Source organism: Pleurodeles waltl, chromosome 1_1, assembly GCF_031143425.1.
Source record: "Pleurodeles waltl isolate 20211129_DDA chromosome 1_1, aPleWal1.hap1.20221129, whole genome shotgun sequence".
Taxonomy (NCBI): domain Eukaryota; kingdom Metazoa; phylum Chordata; class Amphibia; order Caudata; family Salamandridae; genus Pleurodeles; species Pleurodeles waltl.
In genome coordinates, this window is record NC_090436.1 from 762191683 (window position 1) to 762217393 (window position 25711).

Sequence of the window (25711 nt, forward strand, 5' to 3'; positions counted from 1 at the left end):
AGTGCTGTACTTCAGGTGCCAAAATCCTATGGGGGAATGGGAGTTTAATTTCTTTTGATTGCTGTACAATAGAAACAGATTTCTCTCTGGGCCTACATTTCATTGTGTGTTACCTGAAGAATGAGGGCCTAATTTATAATCATTTGGCATAGGGCAGCGCCACAAGCGTTTTAGTTGTGCTGCCCTATGCCAAATGGAAAGGGCAGAAATGCATCGTATCAACAAGATACGAAGCATTTCTGCCCTTTCAGCCAATGCCGGTGCAGAAATTGCTGCCAAGCGCCAATGCAGACATCCTTGCATAATGGGGCCAGGGTGTCTGTATTGTTGACATGATAATTTTTGTGCAAGAAGGGGCACCTTCCTGCACAAAAACCATCAGGAAAGGTGTTTTCCTTGTTCTGTGTGTGCTACAGAATGAGGAAAAAATTAGGAGAAATGTGAACATTTCTCCTCATTATGCCAGCTCTGGGGAGGCGTACATTTTTGGAATTGACCCAGATTTACGTTATGTTGTAAATCTGAGGCAGCGTCAAAATCTATAGGTGTTGAGTGGGAACACCCATAGCAATGCCCATGGCACTCCTCCCTGAGGCAGTGTGAGGTAATGCTGCAACTTGTGTACCACAGCAAATCCACAAGGTCATCTATTGCCAGGCAGGGTGGCTTCCCATGGCCTTGTAGCTATGGGTCTGCATTGTGCGCCACCAGAGCATCAACAAAAGTGATGCTCCGGTGGCGTAGGGGCCTTGAACATAAGGCCCTGACTTTCCGTTAGGGTGATAGTGCATAACTATTGCAGAAACATCTCCTGGAAACCATAAAACACTGTGCAATCATACCACAGATGAAACCAGAGCTGGCAACTGTACTGTCTTAGGACTGTGGTCATTATGGCTCCGTGACCCAGGGAGGACATAACAAAGGGATTACGCAATTATTCTGGAAGGTGTGGTCATTAACGGTTATGAGATAATAAGAAGCCATTTGAATGTTTTATACTGATGAATAAAGATGTTAACTGCAAGCTCTGTGTGTGGCGTGTTCTTGTGTATGCTCCCAGACTGGGGAAGATGCAACAACTGGCGATGAGTAGGAGATATGTGTCCTGAAGAAACAAAAATGATCTGCCTGAGAGTTTGCAAGAAAATAGCAAACTGCTTGTGCATGCCACGAGCACCCAGGTTGGTGTAGAGAAGCCTGCAGTTGGCATATGTGGAGTGGAAGCTCCACTCCAGACTGTACGAGGTCTTGTGGAGACGTTGAAGGCCTGACAGAGAAGTGTTATTGGAAAAGCCCGCCAAGATTTGCTGGCCAGGCCAACACTTTGTTGCGCCACAAAACTGAGCCCTCCTTTATACCAGAAGGGAGTGATAGCCAGGTACAACATAAAAGGCAGCGACAACCAGAGATAATGGTAGAAGGCAGTGATAACTAGGTACAACATAAAAGGCAGCGACAACCAAATATAACACTAGAAGGCAGTGGCAACCAGATGTAACACTAGAAGGCATCAACAACCAGGTATAAGTAGTGAAAATTACTCACTGGTCTTATGACCTCAAATCGGGTGAGGTGACTCCGGAGCAAACACTGGGGTTGTGCTTGCAAGGTTGTTGGTCCCCAGAGAAGCTGGTAAAAACAAGGAAAGTCAGCAGCCCGGCGGCCTTCAGTGCAAATCAAATAGTCTTTAAGATAGCATAGACTCCCCGTAGCTGCCGCAAGAGATATGGTGTACATTGATGCCACTTTTTGTAAACCTCCACCGCCATTTGGCACTGCCAAAAAACAGAATATTGGGACCACATATATCGAGACTTTCAATTAATTCATAGATGTCCTAGAAAAAGTAATGATGAGAAAAATACGTAAAAGAATTTAGTTGGCGATGAAGTAAAAGAAGTCATAAAGAAAATCTCAGACTTAGACAGTGTTGTACCTTCAGATCAAAGAAGCATTAGGCATCACGTTAAATCCGATGTCAAATGCCAACTATGAAAGGTACATTTTCAACCAAGCGAGACAAGTTGGTGATTGATGGATGGGTTTGTAGAGAGACTTGGGCCCATATTTATAGGAAAATAATGCAGGGATTTGTTATATTGAATTGAATATGGCGCACCCTTGTGTTGTCCCCTACGCTGGTGCCAAATTTAGCTGCCAACACTAACGCAGGCATCCTTGCACCTGCGTGCAAGGATGTCTGAGTTGATGGGTGTGATTGTTTATGCCTTTCCTGCATATAAACAATCACTAATAGTGACTTTGCACTTCTGTGTGTGCTGCAGAATGCAGCACACATGGAAGTGCCAAAGCATCATTTTCAAATGATTCTTTATATGCAGGAGGAGTCACCTTCCCACACATAAACAATCATGTCTGGCATTTTGCTCTTTTTATGCATGCTGCAGAATGCGGCATACATAGAAAAAGCAAAAAACGAGGATGAATAAAAGTATTCCTCCTCATTGCGCCTTGCTAACGCTACCCCTGGGGTGGCGTTAGATTTTAGTGCTGCCTCAGGTTTACGAAAACTCAGAAATCTGAGACAGGGTCAAAATGCAATAGATGTTACTCTGGCACGCCCACAGCAACACTCATTGCACGTCCACAAAGGGCTGCATGTGAAGGGGTTGTATTTACAAGATGGCATTAAGCTACAAAAAATGGCTTAATGCCACCTTGTAAATACGGCACAGGTCATAAGGGCATGGAGCCACAGGAGTGTCAAGAAATCTGAAAACAGCATTCACTCTCATCGAGAAAACACCAAGAATCATAAGAGAAATAGACAATTTACCTAACAATAGATATTCAGGTAAGTTTCTAATAAAATTGACAGAGGTTCTAGCAGAGTAAGGAACTCAAAAAATTCTGGCTCATCCCCCTCCCCGAATCAAAAGGTTGTTATATATAAATTCTGCATAGAAAATAAGAACAACCACAGTTTCAGCATGGTGTGATCCCATGTATCATTTCCTTTTGACAAATCAGAGAAATCCATGCAATAACATTACACGTTAGCAGTATGGCATTTTCTAAGAAAAAAATGAACAGCTTCAGCTACACATAATCATAGGAAGTTCTACTAAATGCAACATTTTTAGGACAATAAGGGCCTGGTTTAGGTCTTAGTGGAGGGGTAACTCTGTCACAAACGTGATGGACACCAAGTTCACCGTCCTATGAGTTCCATAGGCTATAATGAAATTGTAATAGGGGGGTTGGGATATCTGTCACGTTTGTGACAGAGAAACCCCCTCTGTCAAGATCTAAATCAGGCCTTTAGTCATACACCAGCCAAAGAATGCTAAACCCAGCAGCAGTAGAGTGGAAGAACAGAATGACCTTCGTTTGCTTAAAATTGCTAGCAAACACTACAAAATTAAATTGCAATACATGCACAAATTCAAAAATACACTTTGACATCAGCTTGTCTCTTTTTCTGTAGAGTCTCCGGGAGGGAGGGAATTGCAGGGGAACAGGATGGGAGAGTTAAGAAAAGGAGTGGAATGAGCAACATTAGCCAACATTCATTTTAATTAATATGGCAAATTTATGAAAATGTGGTACAACTAAACTACATTAATAAACACACTTCTGTTCATCAAATTAAAATTGTTTGAACTATGATCATTTTATTTTAATATCTCTATTAAGCCTAGCATAAAAATCCTTATTAATCCAATGTAACTAATATGGCGAATTTATGAAAATGTAGCACAACTAAACTAAAGTAACAAACACACCTCTGTACATCAAATTGGAAATTGTTTCAACCATAATCATTTTATTTTAGTATCTCTCTTAAGCCTAACATAAAAAAAAAAATATGTATTCACTAAAGTTATTCATTTCTAAAAGGTGCTACAGGTGTAACATATTTCTGACACATAGGGCCTGATTACGACCTTGGCGGATGGAATACTCCACCACAACCATGATGGATATCCCGCCCACCGTTTTAGAAGTTCCATAGGATATAATGGAATTTGTAATAAAGCGGACGGGATATCTGTCATGTTTGTGACAGAGTGTCCCATCCGTCAAGGTTGTAAACAGGCCCTTAGTCAATATCGGATCACAAGAACACTTAGGCGAGTTCTTAGACGATCCCAAATGCCCCTCAGGTTGGCAGAGCTGGGGTGTAGATTGATATGCCTGCTAATTTACATTATTTTATGCTTATATTCATGTTTTATTTTAAGGCTGCTGAAAACTGTATGTTTTTAATATTTGGGTTCTCTCCTATGTGGGGGCGACAAGATAGTGGGAAATGAAAAAGAGGTTGGGGCGTGGTCTGGCCATGGTGGAAGATGGCCACCTGAATTGGAGTTCTGCGTGTCGGAGGGCCCATGAAGGTAGCAGCGGTCTTCCTACACACTGCAGGGGGTGAACATCAGCTTGCCGAGGGCTCCCTATTGCCAGCGGCTGTTATCGTTGGTCACACTGGCAACCTTATAACCCCACCCACCGTGCAGGCCTGCAACAGCAGAGCTGACTCCGACAGGCCGGACGAGCAGGGGCGGGCAAATATGACATGCAGCGGCGAACGAGATCCTACTACAACACAACAGTAGGATTACTCACTCTCTGCCCCGATTCTACCACAGGCTGTGCCTGATACCCACCTATGTGTCTGCTAACACCTGGGATCTCCTGGCACAGGGTTGCAAGTGCTGGTGTATGCATCCCAGGGGGAGTAGCCTTGATATGGCCTAGGACCGCCTGGATCGAAGAGTTGTGCACCTATGGGCCCTTGACGGAAGTGACGACTCTCCATTCCGCTGTGGTGAATTAGCATGTGAGCATCCTACTGCATAGTATTGGCTGTGCTGTGTGGCACACTAACTCTTAGGCCACGTTCCCCACACAGCATAGGCCTGCGGAAATGAACCCCGGGGAGCTGAGCAGGGTGGAGGAAGTGCAACACAGCCCAGGCCTGTGGCAGAAATCCTGATCCACCCTACCAGAGGGTCCATCCACTTACAACATCACTCCTGCTGCATCTGGGATATCAGCAAAAAGTCCTGGAACCTCCTGGTGAGGATCTACAAACACCAGTGTTTTGCCTTGCCCATACCAAGACAAGGCTGCTCAAAGGTAGGGTAGCCTGGGCTTCTCATTCTGCCATTGCTCTGGGAAGTAGCGTGCCCACCCCCAAGAGCAGCCTGCTTCGCCAGGAACATATGTAGCCCTTGGCATCTATGATACCCTGTCCCCTCTCCACCCTGAAGGGCATGAATGCCCTGGGCATCTCCAGCATCTACTGCAGAAGATGACATAGTCCTCCACTGGCCTACTCTGCCATAACCTAGGCATCCAGATGGTCCTGAGGGGAAAACAGACAAGGAGGAACACCGATCGCAGATCTGACCCTAGGTGCCTAACCTGGAGATGTCCCCTGGCAAACCCACCAGCAAACAGACCAGAAAACCAGCAAGACAACTTCAATTTCTGGAAGCACTACTTCAACCTCACTCCATGCCCACTGCTCGAGGACCCCCCGCAACTGGACAACCGGAAAACATGACTGATCAGACATCTTACAACAACATGGAATGTATCCTCCATGAAGCAATCATTCAATCAATCAAAGCATTTGTAAGGCACACTACTCACCGGTGAGGGTCTGAAGGCGCTGATGGGGGGCTGCTACTGATCGAACAGCCAAGTCTTGAGGTGTCTCCTGAAGGAAAGTAGGTCCTGTGTCTGTCGTAGGTGGGAAGAGTGTTCCACGTCTTGGCGGCGAGGTGGGAGAACCATCTGCCGCCATTGGTCATTCTGGGGATGCGTGGGACGGTGGAGAGGGCAAGGTCAGAGGAGCGAAGCTTTCGGGTCGGGTCACGGCAGTGAGTCGCTGGCTAGAAGGAATGGACTCCAACATCTCCGCGCTGGCTGCCATTCATTCAGACATTGCTGGATTCAAGAACAGCATGACAAATCTGGAAACCTGTATTATATTGGTGGAAGGTCGCCTCAACACGCACCTGGAAAAAGATACTCCTCTACTTCTGCAGCAAGGTCATTGACCTGGAAGACAGAAATCGCAGGGACAATGTCCTCTTCTTAAGGATTCCACAATGCCTGGAAGGGTCAGACATGAGGAACTTCCTCATGGATACCCTCCTGGCCCTCACAGGTCTCACCTTTGACCCCCCCATTGGAACCACAGCAGGTGCATTGTATAGGTCCAGCATGCCAACACAGCACGACACGGTCTCACCCCATCATCGCCTGCTTCCTGAGACTTGAGCAGGCACAGCAGCTCTTAACCGTTTCTCATTCCCATGGTCCCTACACACATGATGGACATAAGATTCGCACCACCTCAGATTTTTCGAGGGAAACCAGTGACCTGCTTCGCCAAATATACATTAAGTATGGCCCATTTGAATCAGCCAAGATGTGGATAACCAAAGACGGCAAATCCAAGGACTTCCTCGACCTGGAGGATCTATGCCTCTTTTGGATGAGCTCTTGACCTAGACAAGGGAGGTGGTACCGCCTGACCTCTCCAAGACCTCAGAGAACCGCCGCCCCCAGGCATCTCCATCTTCGCTCCCCTCTCAGGGTGGCCGATGGCATGAGGACAAGGGGTTACATCACAGGGGGATTGACCAGGAGAGAGCACCAAGACCTGCAGGAGGCAAAAATCAAGCGCTACAAGCAGTGGCTCACCACACCCAGGATCAAAACAGGGATAAATCGAGATCCCCTTTGAAACCTGCCTCCTCTCGTACAGATACCACCAGACAATGTTGTAGGAAAGAACCATCCTAATCGGCATGTTACCCCCAATTTCTACCTGTTTGTCAGTGTGTTTTACTGTCTCACTGGGATCCTGCTAGTCAGGACCCCAGACTTCATAGTTTGTGGCCTATATGTCAGTATGTTTTACTGTGTTGTCAGTATGCTTGACTGTGTCACTGGAGTCCTGCTAGCCAGAACTCCAGTGCTTATGCTCTCTCTGTTTCCAAATTTGTCACCATAGTCTAGTGACTCCATATTCCCATCCAGATTGGCACTCTGGACCCCCCTTATAAGTCCCTAGTATACGGTAACTAGGTACCCAGGGCATTGGGGTTCCAGGAGATTCTCATGGGCTGCACCATTTTTTTTTCCACCCATAAGGACCTCATACAAACACTCCTTCAGGACTGCCGCTGCAGCCTGAGTGAAATAGTGCAAACACTATTCCACAGCCATTTTCACTGCACCAGGTAACTTTTAAGTCACCTGTATGTCTAACCTTCAGTTACTGAAGTCTGGGTGCAACGTTACTGTGTTTCAGGGCACCCCATGCACTAGCAGAGGTGCCCCCACCTTATCCAGGACCAATTTCTCAGTCTTCATGAGTGCGGGGACACAATTATAAGCGTGCACTACATATATGTATATACATATATGTAGCTTCACAATAGTAACTCCGAATATGGCCGTGTGAGGTGTCTAAGATTGAGAAATTGCACCCCCAATCCGATTCGGGTATTGGAGGGCCAATTCAATTCACCCTGGGGGCTCCACCATGGACCCCCAATATTGCCAAACCAGCTCTCTGAGGTTTCCACTGCAGCCCCAGCTGATGCCACCTCACAGACAGGAGTCTGCCCTCCTGGGGATTGAGTAGCTAAGTCCCAAGAAAGCAGAACAATGCATTTCCTTTGGAAATAGGTGTTACAGGCATGGGAGGGGTATCCTCCCAGAGCCTCTGGAAATGCTTTGAAGGGCACAAATAAGTGCCCTTCACTTGCAGAACGTTATTTTATCTTGCATAAATTGGCACCAAGATGGGTATGAAGAGTCTCGAAGAGTCTTTAATTTGCACTCACTGTCTATTTCTTGCAAAGTCAGTGCCCAGAGAGTGCCTCTACACAATGCGCTCCAAGCTTGCACAATTGACATTTTTCTGGCAGATAGTTCCCCTGACTTGTACAACTTCTGATACTTTGAAACACACACATACACACTTACACAGTCACACACACACAGTCTGTCTCACACACATAAACACACACACACATAACCTTCATTGCCAATAACAGATTAAGGCCCATATTTATGTTTTTTTAGTGCTGCATTTGCATCATTTTTTTACGCAAAAGCATTGCAAACTTACAAAATACAATTGTATTTTGTAAGTTTGCACTGCTTTTGCGTCAAAAAGTGGCACAAATGCGGCACAAAAATGAGCATATTTATACTCTGTTAGCACCATTTTTTTTATGCAAACTTAACTCCATATTTATACTTTGGCGCTAGACCCGTCTTGTGCCAAATTAATGGAGTGAGAGTCATTTTTTTACTGTGGAAACCTACTTTGCGTTAATGACATGCAAGGTAGGAGTTCCCAGGCAAAAAATTGCTCAAAGGCATTTGCTCTTTATTTATACTGCTGTGCAAAAATAACGCACGGGAGGGCCTTAAAAAATGACTCTAAACTGGTTTAGCGCCATTTTTTAATGCCTGGATCAGGTCAGGCATAAAGGGCCCTGTGGGTTCATTTCAATGGTCTCCGACCACGGAAGCAGTCCACAGGTGCCCTTCCCTGCCCCCAGGGACACCCACTGCCACCCTCGCCCACCCCTGGAGGACACCCATGGATGGGGGACCCATTTATGGTAAGTAGAGGTAAGTAGAGGTGAGTATTTTTTTTTTACGTAGAAGTGGCATAGGGCCCCCCTACATGCCACTGTGCCCAATGGCCATGCCCAGGGAACAGAAGTCTCCTGGGCATGGCCATTGGGCAAGGGGGCATGACTCTTGTCTTTGCCAATATTTTTGACTCTAACCTGACTTGCACCATTTTTTGGCGCACAACCCCCAGTTTTCCCTTCGACTCCGCTGCCCGGTTATCGTCATTTATTGTGACGCTAACCAGGCCGCAGTGTCGGCTACCATCATTCCATAAATAAGGTGCCTGGATGGCGCTTTGGAATGTCGGTTGCCGGCGTTAAACTTTTTGACGCATATCAGCGCTAGCGCAGATTTGCGCCAAAAAGTATAAATATGGGCCAAAAAGTATAAATATGGGCCTAAGAGCTCTAAGGTTAAGCAAGGGCAACCAGGGAGTGCACGCAGAGCTTCTGTGAAACATGTCTGCCCAGCTATCAAATTAGATAAAGATGTACTTTTTATGCACACCAATATTCCTATGAACTTTGACTGACCTGACCACTTCCCCTGGGGGCACCTGGTCATTTACTGAATTTGCCTGTGTCTTCGTATGGCTCAGCTAACAAAATTGCAGAGCTGCAAAGTATTAGGCCAGTGCATATCTGTATAACTTCCTCAAGTCTACATGTGAAAAATGAGTGTTGTGTGGAATGCCTACATTATATCAAACAGCTGACTAGATTAATCGCCAACTTACCTTACCTTGGTGAGCAGCAGACCTTTGCCCTGACTTACCAAACTTTCATGCAACATAACAGAGCCAGGGAAGCTGCTGCCCTGTGTTGCATGAAAGGCACATAAAAGAAATGTGCCATATTTAATGCGATATGGTGCAGTTCTGCACTCTTCTAGCTCAGGTGCACTCGTAGTTGCTTTGCACCAAAGCAGGTATCCCTGTGCCACGTTGCAAAATGTAAGAGTGCCTCCATTGCAGACAAAATAGTTTTTTATGTAAAAAGGTATATCTTCCTACACAAAAATATATTTTGAGGCCTACTACTTTTTGTATGTGTGTTTCATCATGCAGCACATTTGCAAAGAGTAAGTTACAAAGAGAAATAAAGCCTTTTCACCTGATTACATCTCAGATAGGAACAAAATTCTGGTGTAAACTCATGTTTACCGACTTTAGTAATTGTAGGTTTGTCCATATAGATGGGTGGATGCACAGAAACACGTATACTCCACCCATGAGCTGCCTCTCCATTGCAAGTAAAGCAAAGCAGTGCTATGTGCTGTCTGTGTTATTTGTTTTTACAAAGTCAACCAATCAGACTTTGCTTGGCTTTGTAAATCCTAAGACACATTTTGCATCGTGGCTGTGCCCAAAAAGTGGCTCACCCACATGGCAACATTTTAGCAAATATGGGCCCCACTGTCATAGCTTTTGGGTTTGTTCTAGATCTCTTGGTTTTCCTCTATCCGCAGGCCTACCCCGTCCGTGGTTATGTTCCAGGAAACTCATCTGTTGGGTACGAGGTGCCCGGTGCTTATGAGGGGGGGTACGACAGAGTCTATCATGCCGGATTTTCCAGGTGTTCGAGAGGAGTGGCGATCTTGCTGCACCGTTCCTTGCCGCTAGTGATGGCGGATTCCAGGTCTGACCCGCAGGGGCGATATGTGGTGGTGTCCGGTCTGCTTGGAGGGTGTCCGATTAATCTCCTAAGTGTTGATGCCCCTCTGGGGGGGCGAGAGCAGTTTTTTGCATCCCTTAGGGAGGTGGTGGCAGGACTTCCCCCGGGTCTGACCGTGTAGGGTGAGGACTTTAACTCTGTCGTGGACCCTGAGGTTGATGTCACGGGGCCCCCGTCCTTGAGCCGCAGAGTGGGGGCGTCTGGTTTGCGAAGATGGATGGATGGTATGGGTCTTTGCGACGTGTGGCGGGTTTAGCACCCCCTTTTGCGGCAGTATACACATACGTCGGCCACGCACCACACGCACGTGCAAATTGATCTCTTTCTAGCACCCGCCTTCGATGTACCCCGTTTCACGATGGTGGAGATCCTTCTCCATTGGGTATCGGATCACGCACCGCTCCTCCTTCGCCTGGACGGAAGGAGTCCTGGAAGCCGACCGGTGTGGCGACTCAACGCCTGGTGTCTGCAAGACGGCGAGTATGCCCAGGAATTGGGTGACAGGCTCTCTGAGTTTTTTTAGCATAACCGGGGATCCGTGGCGTCGCCGGGCATCCTTTGGGGGGCCTGTAATGCCACAGTTATTGGGCACGCTAGGCAGCTCCTCCGAGCAAGAGAGCGTGCACGTAACCATAAAATATTGATACTCGAGGCGCACGCGGTGCACCTGGAAGGCCAATTTGACGGGCCGAGGGGTCGGAGGTGGCGCTGTGGTTGGTCCAGGTCCGGGAGGAGATCAAGCATGTAATGCTTGTGTCTGCGAAGCACATATGGCGGGCCTCCGTAGCCCGTGTGTACGGGTGGGGGGACAAGAACGACAAGCTCCTGCATTGGTTCGCCACTAGACCGATGATTGACAGGGTGGTCTCGGAGACCGTTGACGACTCGGGCGCTGTCTTGCGGACCCCGCAGGCAATTGCACAGAGCTTTGCTGCCTATTACCAGAGATTCTATGAGGTAATGCCAAGACCTCCTGCTGAGATTGAGGCCCCATTGTTGATGGAGGTGACCCTTCCCACTGTTACTGAGGTGGAGAGGTGTGAGCTTGATGAGCCCCTTAGTCTAGAGAAGGTAAATGCAGCAATGACGGAGCTGGCGAGGGTGTGCTTTTACTGTCCGGATGGATTCCCCGCTGAGTTTTACATGAGGTTCCGAGAGACGTTGGTCCCCCCACCTTCTGGCAATGTATGAGGAGGCTAAAGACAGAGGGGGCTTCCCATCGGTCTTAGACGAGGCCACTATCATGGTGATTCCAAAGACCAGCCCCCCCCCACTTGCTGGATTGCTCAGCTTACCGCCCCATATCGCTCCTCAACACGGAGCTTAAGATTTTCTCCACACTATTGGCCCAGAGATTGAAAAGGGTGCTGCCTGCGTTGGTTCACCCGGACCAGTGTGGTTTCATGCCTGCCAGAAGTAATCGTCACTGTATCAGGCGTTTGCATGTAGCCCTGGCCCACAGGGCTCTTCTTACTCCTCCACTGGGCTCCTGCTGGTGGACTTTGAAAAGGCATTCAACACGGAAGTTTGGTCATACCTACCTTGTGTCCTTGTGAATATGGTGCTTGGGACGCGGTTTCGTGCGTTAATGGGCCTCCTTTATTCTACCCCGTCAGCCCGGGTGTAGGTCAATGGGGAGGTCTCGGATCGGTTCACTATTCGTAGTGGGACCCGCCAGGGTTGTCCCCTCTCCCCGCTCCTCTTCGGTTTGGCCATTGAGCTGCTGGCGAAACTAATTCAGGAGGACCCCCTGGTCGAAGGATGGTCGTGGCCAACCGGGAGGGAAGACCGTATAGCGTTGTATGCGGACAATGTCCTTTTGTACATGGCTAACCCGGCCAGCAGTAGCCCCAGGGTGATGCAGCTTCTGGGGCTGTTTGCGGAAGCGTCAGGCCTTGTGGTTAATCCTAGCAAATCTTTATTGATCCCGCTCAATCACTCTAGGGACTGCTATGACTGGCAGCACAGCATTCCTAGCAAATGAAACAGCTTCCGGTACTTGGGGATCCACATAGCTCTGTTGTCGGAGCTGGCATGGGCCCTGAATGTCAAGCCTCTGGTCAGGTGGGTCAGGGAGGACCTCCAGAGATGGAGATCCCTTCCGCTCAATACCCTCGAGCGGATCGCGCTTTATAAGATGATGGTCCTCCCCCGGTTTCTTTACCTACTTCAAAACTTCCCTTATCACGTACCCAGACGGTGGTTCACCGACATAGACGCAGCGGCACAACAGTGTTTGTGGCACAGGTCCAGTCCACGCGTCACGCTTCGGGTCTGTCAGCCGGATGTCTACGAGGGCAGAATGGGGATGTCCAACCTTCACCTTTATCACTTGCAAATGCACCTGCTGGTAATTAATGACTGGTTGGGGGGTGGATTGTTGGACCCTGCCTATCAGCTGGAGCTCCTGTCCATTGGTTTCCCTGACTTGTTCGGGATGCTTAATGGGGCCCCTGTGTCCTGGGAGATTCCTTAGGTGACAAGGGTAATGCTTATTGGGTGGAGGGTGTTGCAGCGCGCGTCGGGGTGGTGGCGTCGGCTTACCCAACAAACCCCATTGTGGCAGGATGTTTGCCTGAGGAAGGTCTCGTCGCTCCGGGGGTTCCATGGGTGGGACCTTATCTGCATATCGGTACTCGGAGACATCTGGGCGGGCACGCATATGCGGTCCTTCCAGGAACTTCAACAGCAATTCCCGCTCAGTCAGACCCAGTTCCATAAATACCTGTAGGTCCGTCATGCCCTTTAGGTGCACCTTTGGGCGGGGTCGGCTCTCCCAGAATTTAGTCCTGTGGAAACCAAGACACTTATGGGACACCTTGGCAAAGGGGGGGTGTCACATATATATCACATGTTGACTACTAATATATCGCAGCCACTTGACACGCTTCATGCCAGATGGGAACAATGGGTGGGTCCGATGACGGAAGAGGATTGGAGAGACGCCCTGATGGCTCCGAGGCTGTTGACTATGTCCTCACAATTGAGACTGGTGCAGACTCATTTTCTTCATGCAGCATATCTCTCGCCTGGAAGGCTGCATGCGGCCGGCCTTAGGCAGCAGGCGGAGTGCCCGCAGTGTTTGAGCCCGTCTGCAGACTTTTTCCATATGGTGTGGACATGCCCTAAGATTGTTGCCTACTGGCGCGCAGTGTTAGCGGAGGTGTCCAGTGTGTCGCGGGAGGAGATGGAGCCCGCCCCCATACCTGTCCTGCTGGGAGTTCTCGAGGGAGTGGGCTCCAGCAGGGCAGAATGCACTTTTGTAGGGATGGCTTGTTTGGTGGCCAAAAGGGACATTGCCTCGGGCTGGAGAGAGGAGTCGGCCCCTACGCTAGCGAAGTGGCCCCGAGGGATGGACTGGTGTGCCTCTCAAAAAATAACCTGGTGTACGAAGCACGGGGCTGTCCGGCTAAATATGAGCAGGTGTGGGGGAGATGGATGGGATCCTGGGAGGAAGACCTGGGGTGTGGTCCCTAGGCGTGAGCGGGAGGTAGCACACCCAAGACTTTGTGCGGAGTACATGGGGATTGTAAGTCCAGTGCAAATGTTTACCTGTGTAGTGCTCATCCAGAGAAAAGTGTATTGTGGCCAGTGGTGTTCTGCCGTGTTGGCTTTTTGTTCAGTAATAAAATCAATAAATCTGTTTTATAAAAAAAAAAGTGTCAGAAAAAACATGACGCAAAGAAATCTCTTAGAGTTATTTGTGAAATTTTTTCAGCCCCCTAATGGGGGAATGCCCCCTTTGCATACACTTTGCCTGGCACAGTCATAATGTAGCACAAAGGGTTACAAAGTGATGCAATACATGCATTACGCCACTTTGTAAATTTGTGCAGTGATTTTGGCCTCGTTGGGCCACATTAGCGTAAAAGGAAATGCTAATGTGCAGCAAAAAGGCACTAGGGGCCCTTAAATCTGCCCCTAGTTACTAGTGTCAGCTCATCTGATGAACTGATCTTTCTGCAGTACATGTGTTATATGAAGTACAGTGTAGTTTTTTTCAACAGTTGGCCAACTGAAGGAGGTGTAGGTGAAATCTGTGCAGTGCTAAACCAGACTCTTGTACTTTGGATCAAGAAAAAGACTAATTTCAGTGATCACAGTTGACTAATTACTCACATATCTTCACACATCTCTAAGCTTCCAACAAGGACAAAAATCCCATTAGAATATGCGGGTCATCAGTGTCATTCATCTTATACTGTGATCAGCACTGTGCCTTTCAATTTTATCTTAGCTGATTTAGTAGGTTCTGTGGGGTTGGGATAAAATCATTCATGGAGAAAGTGGTTCCTTTTAACATGAGCAAAATTAATCACATAGGCCCTCATTCCGACCCTGGCGGTTTCAAACCGCCAGGGTGGAGGGCAGAGGAAGCACTGTCAACAGGCTGGCGGTGCTTCCCGGGCCATTCTGACCGCGGCGGTAAAGCCGCGGTCAGAAAAGGGGAACCGGCGGTTTCCCGCCGGTTTTCCCCTGGCCCAGGGAATCCTCCATGGCGGCGCTGCTTGCAGCGCCGCCATGGGGATTCCGACCCCCTTCCCGCCAGCCTGTTCCTGGCGGTTTACGCCGCCAGGAAGAGGCTGGGGGGAACGGGTGTCGTGGGGCCCCCTAACAGGGCCCCACAAAGATTTTCAGTGTCTGCTTTGCAGACACTGAAAATCGCGACGGGTGCCACTGCACCCGTCGCACCCCTGCAAATCCGCCGGCCCCATTCGGAGCCGGCTTCCTCTTTGCAGGGGCTTTCCCGCGGGGCCGGCGGGCGATCTTTTGGAGATCGCCCGCCGGCCCAGCGGGAAAGTTGTAATGACCCCCATAATGCCGTAGGTTCCGTGATACTACCCATTAACTTGCTATTTGTAGTGTTTGCATACATTTATCCAAGATTCTGCAAACTAGATTCATTTGCGTTTCCTCTAAATTCAGAAACTTGGAGTAAGTTGCTACTATCTACTTCTTCAATCTCTTAGACATTTTTAAAAAACACATTCAGGTTCAATATGTTTAATACCCAGTCTTGTGCTTATACCCTACTTAGGCCCTCATTATGACATTGGTGGTCTTTGTAAAAGACCTGCGATGCCACGGGCGCCAAAATACCACTAGTGCTGGCGGTATGTTTGGCACCCGATTATGACTTTAACTCTGGGCCAGCGGACGGAAACAGCATTTCCGCCCGCTGGCCCAGCAGAAAAGTCACAACAATATTGGGGACCCTTGCCCTGCCCATGTCAAGACCATGGGGAGTTCAGGTGCCCCCACTCGGGGCACCCCAGGTCCCCCTTTCCACAGCCTTTCCATGGCGGTGTTTACCACCATGGAAAGGCTGGTGGATGGGGACTCATAATCCCCAGGGCAGCGCTGCCCTGGCGGATTACAACTGCCAGGCTGCTGCCTGGCGGTAGCCTGGCAGTACTGGCAGTATGACCGTGGTGAATGCCCCTTGGTCATAATATGGCGGTTCGCACCGACAGCCTGTTGGCGGTACTACCGCCACCGCCGGCGGGGCAGTCCGGGACCGCCGGGGTCATAATGACCCCCTTAGTGTCCTGACTTGGTTAGTGTCCTGACTTCATTACAGAGATAGAGGCCTCATTTTGAGTTTGATGGATGGAAAAGCCTGTCCACTAAACTCCCGACAGGGTGGCCGCCGCCTTCGTGATGACCACCTTGCTGGACATATTAGGAGTTTCCCGCCAGGCAGGTGAGCAGAAAACCTTGGTTTCTGCCCAAAGGCCTAGTGGGAAACAGACAACAGCATTGTCTCCTGCTTGTAATCATTCCAGCGGAAATGGTGCAATCCGCAGGGTGGACCAGCACCCTTGTGATGTTCACCATCTGCAAGGCACTGCCCATGCCCCCCCTGGCCCACTGCACCTGTTCTCTGTCAGCCTTTTCTTGGCGGTGAAACCTCCATGAAAGGGCTGGACGAGAACAAGGACATAATCCTCAGGGTGGTGCTACATTCAGTGCTGCCTTGGCGGATTACGATCTCCACCACCTCCAGACTGTCAGGATCATGGTCTTTATGTGGCGGTCAGACAGCCACAACAGCAGCGATCCTGACCACCACTGCAGGGCTGGCGGTCTGAAGCCACCAGCCTCATAATTAGGCCTGAGTATGTGTTATGCTTCCTTTTCTTCCTTTAATAAAGAACAATTACATTTTTTTAGCAAAAGGTACACTTGCCAGTGGTTAATGGAAGGAAAACTACACAAATTATATCAAACACATTTTACCTTAAATTGCAGTCAGCTAAGATATATAGTGCACTACATTAGAAGCAGAACATCCTTTTTTCTTAAGAGGTCAGTCCACAAGTGCCTTTGTAGTGATGGAGTTGAAACCTTAAATGAATAAATGAATAGTAGGAATAAAGCTGCATCTAGTAATCATTGTCTTTTAACTTCTTCTTCTTCTTCTTCACACATTAGTTGTAAAAAAATAGTTTCTGCTCCACTTAATCCCACTAGATTTTTGACTTTTGGGTTACCTGGTACGAGGAGTTCTACTATGAGTGAGACTCAGTGCATGAGTCTCACTCTCTAAGCCGTATTGAAATGGATTGTCAGCTCTAACCACCAGTGTCTGCCCTTCAAGATAAGGTCCACTACTGTGCAGCTTGTCTAAGTGGCTCTTTTTGCATGCAAGCATGTCAGCACAATAGTGTGTATGCTTCTTCTGGCTGAGCATGTAAGACTGCTGTCTAGCTCAAGGGTAGCAGGCTTCTGAAGGCACTGGTGGTAAGCTGGGCAAGCCTTATGTTGAAAGTGAGCATTAATAGTGTGAGTAGGCACATCTACAGTACTTCATTGGAGTATATAGTTTGCTTTACTATTTTATACACTACATCTACGCCAAAGTACATTTTCACCATAGTTAGACCAAGAGAATACCAAATACAGATCTGACAAATGTTTTGACATAGCTACGCTCTTCGTGACGCTTCAGGTTTTAGCATTTTTCTCTGACTCAGCTCCTAATTAGATTCTTGGATTTGAATCATTTTGTTAGTCCACTATAATTGCTCAGCTGGCTGACTGGAGGGTCAAAAGCACACACAATAGGGCCATTAGCCATTGCTCAAAATTAGGTCTCTAGTTGGCAGAGGTATGCACCCTGTCTAAGTAGGGACCACAATCGTAGTCATGGTAAGTCAAACCACACCCTAAATTACCTTTTGCTCACCCTCTGGGAGCTTTGCACAGACCAGTCAGGCTTAACTTAAGAGGCAATGTGTAAAATATTTGTGTAGCACACAAGCAGTAACAACACCACAAAAACATCCCAAACTTGGTTAGAAAAATAAAGTATGTTTTTATGAAAAAATAAGGCCAAAATGACCAAAATCCAATAAGAAGTCAAGATATGAATTTTTAAAGAATAAATGAAACTGTAGTGCCAAGGCTATCTGGTTTTGCAGGACCGGGCCAAAGTCAAAAGTTCAGGCTGACCACAGTGGAGCGCAGACCAGCTACAAGACCCATGCAGGATCCACTGAGCAAGAGTGCTGTGGTCCTGAAGATGTGTTGGTTCAGATCGGCACAATGATGTTAATGCGTCCATTCTGGGTCCACGCTGAAGAAAGCAGTGAAGCGATAAATTGGCATTGATCCAGAGAATGAAGGTGATGTGTTGTGCAGGTGACAATGTGGTGCTCCAATTCTTATAGCAGCAGTGTGCTGTCGTTGATGGCAATGTAGTGTCTTTAATCCTCCCAGCAGCAGTGTTGCAGTATTGAAACGTCAATGGCAAAGGGATGCATTGATTCCAATTGCACAACAAGGTCAGTGCGTGGTTCATTTGCAGGACCAGCCAGAAAATCTGACTTTTAAGGGCCCAGGACTGGGTTGGCACCACTTGGTAGGGCACGACTCACAGTTGGCAGAATCCACGGGCTGTAGCAGGGTTGTTGGAAGTCTTTTGTGTCTGTGCGACTTCAGAAAACAGGAGGCAAGCCAGCAAGAACTTGGAGTTAATCTGGGTTCAGGTGATGCAGGTCCATTCCTTCTCATCTAGGCAGGGGGACAGCAGCCAGCAGGGCAGCTCAGCAAGGCCATCTTCCAGCAAGACAAAAATCCAACAGGGTAGCCCTCCACTCCCTTCTTGCATCTGAAAGAACCATCTGAATGCAGATGAGTGCTCAGATACACCTAACCTTCATGTGTTTGTGGCAGTCTAGAAGGAATGCACAAAGTGTAGCTGGCACTCACCCCAGATGTATACTGGAGACAGGCTGCAGGCAACACAAAAGGATGATGGACGGAGTGCTGAACAATGCAAACACTCACCCCAGTCACAGATCTGGGTTTAATCCATTGTTCTTTTGCTCACCATGCCACCCCAGTTCGGACCCAGCCATGTGCAAATCAGTCTTGACCCTGTTCCTCATGGGAACAGGCCAGCCCGAACTGCCAAGCAAGGTCCTCACTGGACCAGAAACAAGCATCCTGAGACCGGGTTTAGAGTTTCACCCTTCATCAGCCAGGCTAGCTTGAATCCAGTGGCACAATGAGCAAGGGACCCACTTCTGGGCATACCCTTCCCACTTAGGGCAACTTTAGCAACACAAAAGGATGATGGACAGAGTGCTGAACAATGCAAACACTCGATCCCAGTCACAGATCTGGGTTTAATCCATTGTTCTTTTGCTCACCATGCCACCCCAGTTCGGACCCAGCCATGTGCAAATCAGTCTTGACCCTGTTCCGCATGGGAACAGTCCAGCCCAAACTGCCAAACCTGGTCCTCACTGCATCAGAAGAACCATCCTGGGACCGGTTTCAGGGTTTTACCCTTCATCAGCCAGGCTAGCTTGAATCCAGTGGCACAGTGAGCAAGGGACCCACGTCTGGGCATACCCTTCCCACTAAGGGCAACTTTAGCAAAACAAAAGGATGATGGACGGAGTGTTGAACAATGCAAACACTCGCCCCCATTCACAGATCTGGGTTTAATCCATTGTTCTTTTGCTCACCATGCCACCCCAGTTTGGACCCAGCCATATGCAAATCAGTCTTGACCCTGTTCCTCATGGGAACAGTCCAGCTCGAACTGCCAAGCCAGGTCCTCACTGGACCGGAAAGAAACATCCTGAGACCACTTTCAGGGTTTCACCCTTCATCAGCCAGGCTAGCTTGAATCCAGTGGTACAGTGAGCAAGGGACACACGTCTGGGAAAACCATACTCACTTTGGGCAACTTTAGCAACACAAAAGGATGATGGACGGAGTGCAGAAAATGCAAACATTCACCCCCAGTCACAGGTCTGGGTTTGATCCATTGTTCTTTTGCTTACCATGCCACCCCAGGTTGGACCCAGCCAAATGCAAATCAGTCTTGACCCTGTTCCTCATGGGAACAGTCCAGCCCGAACTGCCAAGCCAGGTCCTCACTGGACCAGAAACAAGCATCCTGGGACCGGTTTCAGGGTTTCACCCTTCATCAGCCAAGCTAGCTTGAATCCAGTTGCACAGTGAGCAAGGGACCCATGTCTGGGCATACCCTTCCCACTTAGGGCAACTTTAGCAACACAAAAGGATGATGGACGGAGTGCTGAACAATGCAAACACTCACCCCCAGTCACAGATCTGGGATTAATCCATCGTTCTTCTGCTCACCATGCCACCCTAGGTTGGACCAAGCCATATGCAAATCAGTCTTGACCCTGTTCCTCATGGGAACAGTCCAGCCCGAACTGCTAAGCCAAGCGAAATGCCACCAGTTATTAGGTAAGTGAGATCTACTTGTGCAATTCAGAGTATTTCCACAAGGAAGATTACATTTTAGATTCTCAATATCCGGAGAGAATCCATACTTTTCACAGCCGTAAGAAAGCCTACCTAAAGTGGCATGTGCCTTAACCAATCCATGCAACTAGTCACAGTACATATCAGCATTTAGAGGGTAAACAAAATACCTTAACCAACAGTTGTAATTCATTGTACGCTATCATGTTAAATGCCACTATGTATACCGGGATAAAATACAAGCTCAAGCTTATCCTAATTCACAAATACAATATCTAGTGAGGAAAGCAAAACATTTGTGAAAGTTCTTAAACAATATAAACTATCCCAGGGTACATATGATAAATGATGGGTAAGAACTTGCAGGGGTAAAACATCAATGGAAGAATAGAAGCTGTTACAAGGTGTTACAAAAAGCTCACTGACAATCCTATAATGTGAATAGCTAGCAAAAACATACATGAATACAACATGAGTGTAAAAGCAATAGTTGATAAGAGAATGTAACATCAAATTCATTGGGGTTGGAGGCTTCAGAGTATTAGCTTCAACCTACACACAAATAAGATTAATCATTTGTTAGATATGAATGGAACTACTTGCCCTTAAATACCATGTCCATTATCGGTATCTCAATAGTGCAAAATCTAATAGTTCATGAGTGAATTTCAGAGGATGTGTTGTGCCACATCACAGTGATTAACGCCCAAGAGGAATAATCCATTTTGAGCTAGGTAATATATACTTTTGGCAGAAAAATAAAAAGTGTGACATAGTTTCCTTAACTGATGGACTGAAAGGACAGTCCACAGACACACCCTGGTCTACATTCTATTTTGCATTCAACAAATTAAAAGGTAGGTAACCCATTCTGAAGCAAAAATATAGGCCCTCATTAGGACCCTGGTGGTCAGTGATAAAGTGGTGGTAATACCACCAACAGGCTGGCGGTAACTACCACCAAATTATGACCATGGCGGAAATATCTTTGATAGACAGCCAATGTACCACACCGACCGCCATGGCGGAAACAACAGCCACCACGGCGGTAGCCACCTACGGCCAGGCAGAAGTCAATGTTCCTCCCACCATATTAATACATGCCAAACCGCCACCTTTTCCCGGGCGGTACCAATGGCATCAAAAGCCTGGAGGAAACAGACCTCAGAAGGGAAAGGACTCACTATTGGAGACACAGGGAAGAACCACGCCGCCATGGAACCTTAACTGCATGTCTTCCCGATGATCTTCTACGTTCTGCTCCACCATGAACACCAACGCCTGCGAAGATGAAGACGGTGAGTACAGCCGCCTGGCACACAAGGGAGGGGGTGAAGGAAAAAGAGAGTGACACATACATGCACAACACACACCCCACACACACCATACACACAACCAGATGCATTTAAAAACAATTTTACCCCATCATTCGGGTGAATAATGGAAGAACAAAACGATTTTGCATAAGTGAATGTAATGAGATCAACACATGTTTGTAGGACACATGGCCACAGGCCAAAGTCCAAGGCTATACATCTACTTCAACACGGAGAGAACACTGCAGGGGCATCAGTTGGTAAATAGGCAGGCACCTCAGGAGGACAGGGGACAGGGGGCACCTCAGCTGGGATATGTAACAAGACCCCTGGTTCTGGAGGGGACAACATGCTCTGCGCTTGATCCTGGGGAGTGCAAGGCCACAGTCTTTCAGCTGGGTGTCATACCCCCTGGTTCTGGAGGGGGCAAAATGACCTGTGCTTGATCCTGGGAAGTGCAAGGCTACAGTCTCTCAGGTGGGTGTCATACCCACTGGCTTTGGAGGGGGCAGGCGCACAGCAGCCCATGAAGATAGGATTACATACCGTCCGCCGACGGTGACGGCTGCACAGTGGTGGTGCTGCTGGTGGGGGGAGGCTCCTGCCCATCCCCTGCAACCTTGGATGGCTGCACAGTGGTGGTGCTGTTGGTGGGGGGAGGCTCCTGCCCATTCCCTGCAACCTCAGATGGTTGCACAGTTGTGGTCCAGCTGTTGGGGGGAGGCTCCTGCCCATCCCCTGCAACCTCAGACGGCTGCAAAGTTGTGGTGCTGCTGGTGGGGGGAGGCTCCTGCCCATTCTCTGCAACCTCGGACAGCTGCACAACCATGGTTGGTTGTGGGGACTCTGTCACAGTTTCTGGGCCAGGCCCCTTGGTCTTCTTGACTGCTGGTGCAGACTCCTTGGTCTTCCTGGCTGCTGGGGAAGGCTCCTTTCCCTTCTTGCCTGCTGGTGCAGGCTCCTTGGTCTTCCGGGCTGCTGGGGCAGGCTCCTTTCCCTTCTTGCCTGCTGGTACCGACCCCTTGGTCTTCCTGCCTGCTGGTGCAGGCTCCTTTCCCTTTAGGCTGGCTGGTGCAGGCTCCTTCACTTTCAGGACAGGTGGCCTGGATTCCTTTCCAGTAGGTGTGGTGACGACTGGACCCATGGACTGTGTGGCTGAGGTGCTTGACTGGGTTCTTCTTACCCTGCCCATATGTGCAGGACGGGGGGAGGGGTAGGGAAGAGATCAATGATGGATAGGAATAGTTTTTTAGGGACATTGGGGCAGGAAGAGGGAGAAGGAATGGGAGTGGAGGATGAGGGAGTGGTTGTTGGAGGTGTCTGTCTGCTGCTTTTGGGTGCAGGCGTATGGACTGTATGCTGTTTTGAGGTGGATGGCTGTTGGATGTCTAAGTGCCTGCGTTTGTGTACTTTAGGAGGGGGGGACAGACACAGTGGGAGAGAACACAGGAGACGTGTGCATGGCTGTTGTGGAGGTGTCTGCCAGTGAGGTGTGTGTTCTGCTTGGTGTGGTGATGCTGGTAGTGAATGATGATGTAGTGCATGCAGGTGTGAGTGTGGACAGAACTGGGTGGGAGGTGGTGGAGGAGGAGGGGGAGACAGTGGAAATAGTGGATGTTGTTGTATCTGCAACTGGATGGTGTTTGCGTGAGTGCCTGTGGGATGAAGTGTGGTGCTTGTGTTTGCCTGTGACACTCTTGGGTGTTGTCTTGTGTGCACGCTTGTCTGCCTGTGTGCTTGGTATGGGTTGGGGTTGAGGAGAATGGGACTGGGAAGTGGAAGTTGGAGGGGGATGGTAGAAACAGGGACAATGGCTGCCATCAGAGAGGAGGCCAGAGCCTGAATCAATCTCTGGGGGTCGCCTATCCAGTGTTAATGCCCTACAGGAATGCATTAGATTGCTGCATCTGGGCTGCCAGCCCCTGGATGGCATTCACAATGGTTGACTGCCCTACAGAGATGGATCTCAGGAGGTCAATAGCCTCCTCACTCAGGGCAGCAGGACTGACTGGGGGAGGGCCTGAGGTGCCTGGGGCGAAGGAGATGCCCACCCTCCTGGGTGAGCAGGCACGGGTAACTTGCAGAGGGGCTACTGGGAGGGCGATGCTGGTACGGGGGTGGCTGGGGTGGTCACAGAAGTGTCCATCACAACCAGGGAGCTTCCATCGGCATCGGAGGAGGTATCTGTGTCAGAACTGTCCCTTTCAGTCTCTGCCGTGGTGCTCCCTTCACCCTCTGCCCCACATGTGCCCTCAGTGTCACTGTACTCTGCCTCCGGGTCCTGTGGGATGCAGCTCCCTCTGTCGCCGGTGCCTCTGCTCCTCTGCCAGATGGTGCTAATGCACATAAGGACAGGATGACAAAACAAAAACGGAGGGGAAAGAGACAAAGGATACACTTGGTCAATGGCTGCACCAACACCACCGTGCACAGCATCCTCACACACAGGGAACAGGCCTATGCAATATGCCATTGCACTACAAGAGAAATAGTTAGTGGGCAAAGCATGGGAGGGGCACACAATGCCAAATGCAGCACACCTGGGACCAATGCAGCCCTGACCAGTAGTTGATGCCGACGAGCTAGTTTGCAAGATTTTCCCTTCTGAACCCTAGCCACCTGGGGACCTACACTGCAATGTCAGGCCTGGCCTAGGGACACCCCCTGACACACATCCCCCTCCCGGATAACACCCTTCCAAGCATAAGTTGTAATGATGGGCACTGTACTCACCCCCTTGTGGCTGCTATGATGCCCTCAAGCGCCCATCCAGTTCCGGATAGGCCACTGCCAGTATGCGGGCCATCAGGGGGGTCAGGGTTCGACAGGCACCTCTTCCTCGTTGGGAGGCCATCCCCAGCTGGGCCTCCACCGTCTTCTGTGCCCAGCATCACAGATCCTCCCACTGTATGTGACAGTGAGTGCTCAGCCCGCCATAGACCCCCAGGGTCCACACGTCCTTGCAATGGCAAGCCATATACCCTTCTTTTGTTGGACATTGACCTGCAGAGGCAATGCACACAGGAAAATAGATTTAGACACACAGTCCTGCCTGTTGAACATATGGCCCACCATACCCGTTTCCATCACAATTTACACACACATATCCCGGCACACTACCTTTACGCTACCCAGAGGACATCCACCCACCCCCCCTTACATGAGGCCTTCACACACACCACTCCATGCATTCATGTCACATGCATCATGCCCACGGTGTACTCACCTGTTGGTCTGGAGGACCAGACATCAGTCCATACTGGGGTAGGACCCGATCCACTAGTCTCTCCAACTCCTCCGAAGTGAAGGCTGGGGCCCTTTCCCTGGTCACACAGGTCATGGTAGGTTCCAGAACCAGGTCACAGCAGCACATGCAGTGTAGGTCCTCCACAGGACAGGCGGACGCCATTTCAGGGGGGGCGGCAGGCCGTGGAAAAATGCTGTATCACTGGTGATATTAGGACAAACTGAACAAATTACACTGACCCATTACAAGTTTACAGGATGCAAAGTTTTGTTGTAGCTCCATTGTTCAATTTGTGACCGTCTCCTCACTCTTGTGTCCCGTAGATTCCTCTCACTGCAGATGAATAGGAGATGGTGACATACCCCCGTGTTCAGACCCCTGGTGGACTTGGCAACACTGGAGCACAGGCACATTATCCTCACCTATAGAATTGACAGGGCCACAATCACAGAGCTGTGTGCCCAATTGGATCCTGACCTGATATCTGCTGTCACCCCACTGGGATCCCCCCTCTTGTGCAAGTGCTATCAGAGCTCCATTTCCTGGCAACTGGTTCTTTCCAAGTGACAGTGGGCTTGGCAGCAGGAATGTCAAAGACAATGTTCTCAATAGTGCTGACAAGAGTGTTGTCTGCCCTGATTAAACACATGTGCAGCTACATTGTTTTCCCCCATGTTGAAGATTTGGCCACAGTGAAGGCCAAGTTCTATGCAATGGGACATATCCCCAACATATTTGGGGCGACTGATGGAACACATATTGCATTTGTCCCCTCCCACCCCCCCAGAATAAACAGGTGTTTAGGAATCGGAAGAGTTTGCACTCTATGAATGTACACATGGTGTGCCTTGCGGACCAGTACATCTCCCACGTCAATGCTAAGTATCCTGGGTCGGTGCATGATGCCTTTGTCCTGAGGAATAGCAGCATCCCAAATGTGATGGCCCAACTACAGAGGCACAGGGTGTAGCTAAAATGTGAGCCCTGGTTCCCACCCAGTATATGTTGGTGAGTGGGTATGGAGTGGGCCATATAGGATAGTGTGTGGCTAAATGTTGTCCCTCAATATCTACAGGTGACTCAGGTTA

General features: G+C 49.1%; 1 protein-coding gene across 3 annotated transcripts in view; it reads left to right on the forward strand.

Annotated features, from left to right (window-relative positions):
- Positions 1-25711, forward strand: part of CNTNAP4 (contactin associated protein family member 4) — a 2124586-nt gene that overhangs the window by 1773425 nt on the left and 325450 nt on the right. The gene's annotated exons all lie outside the window — the stretch shown is intronic.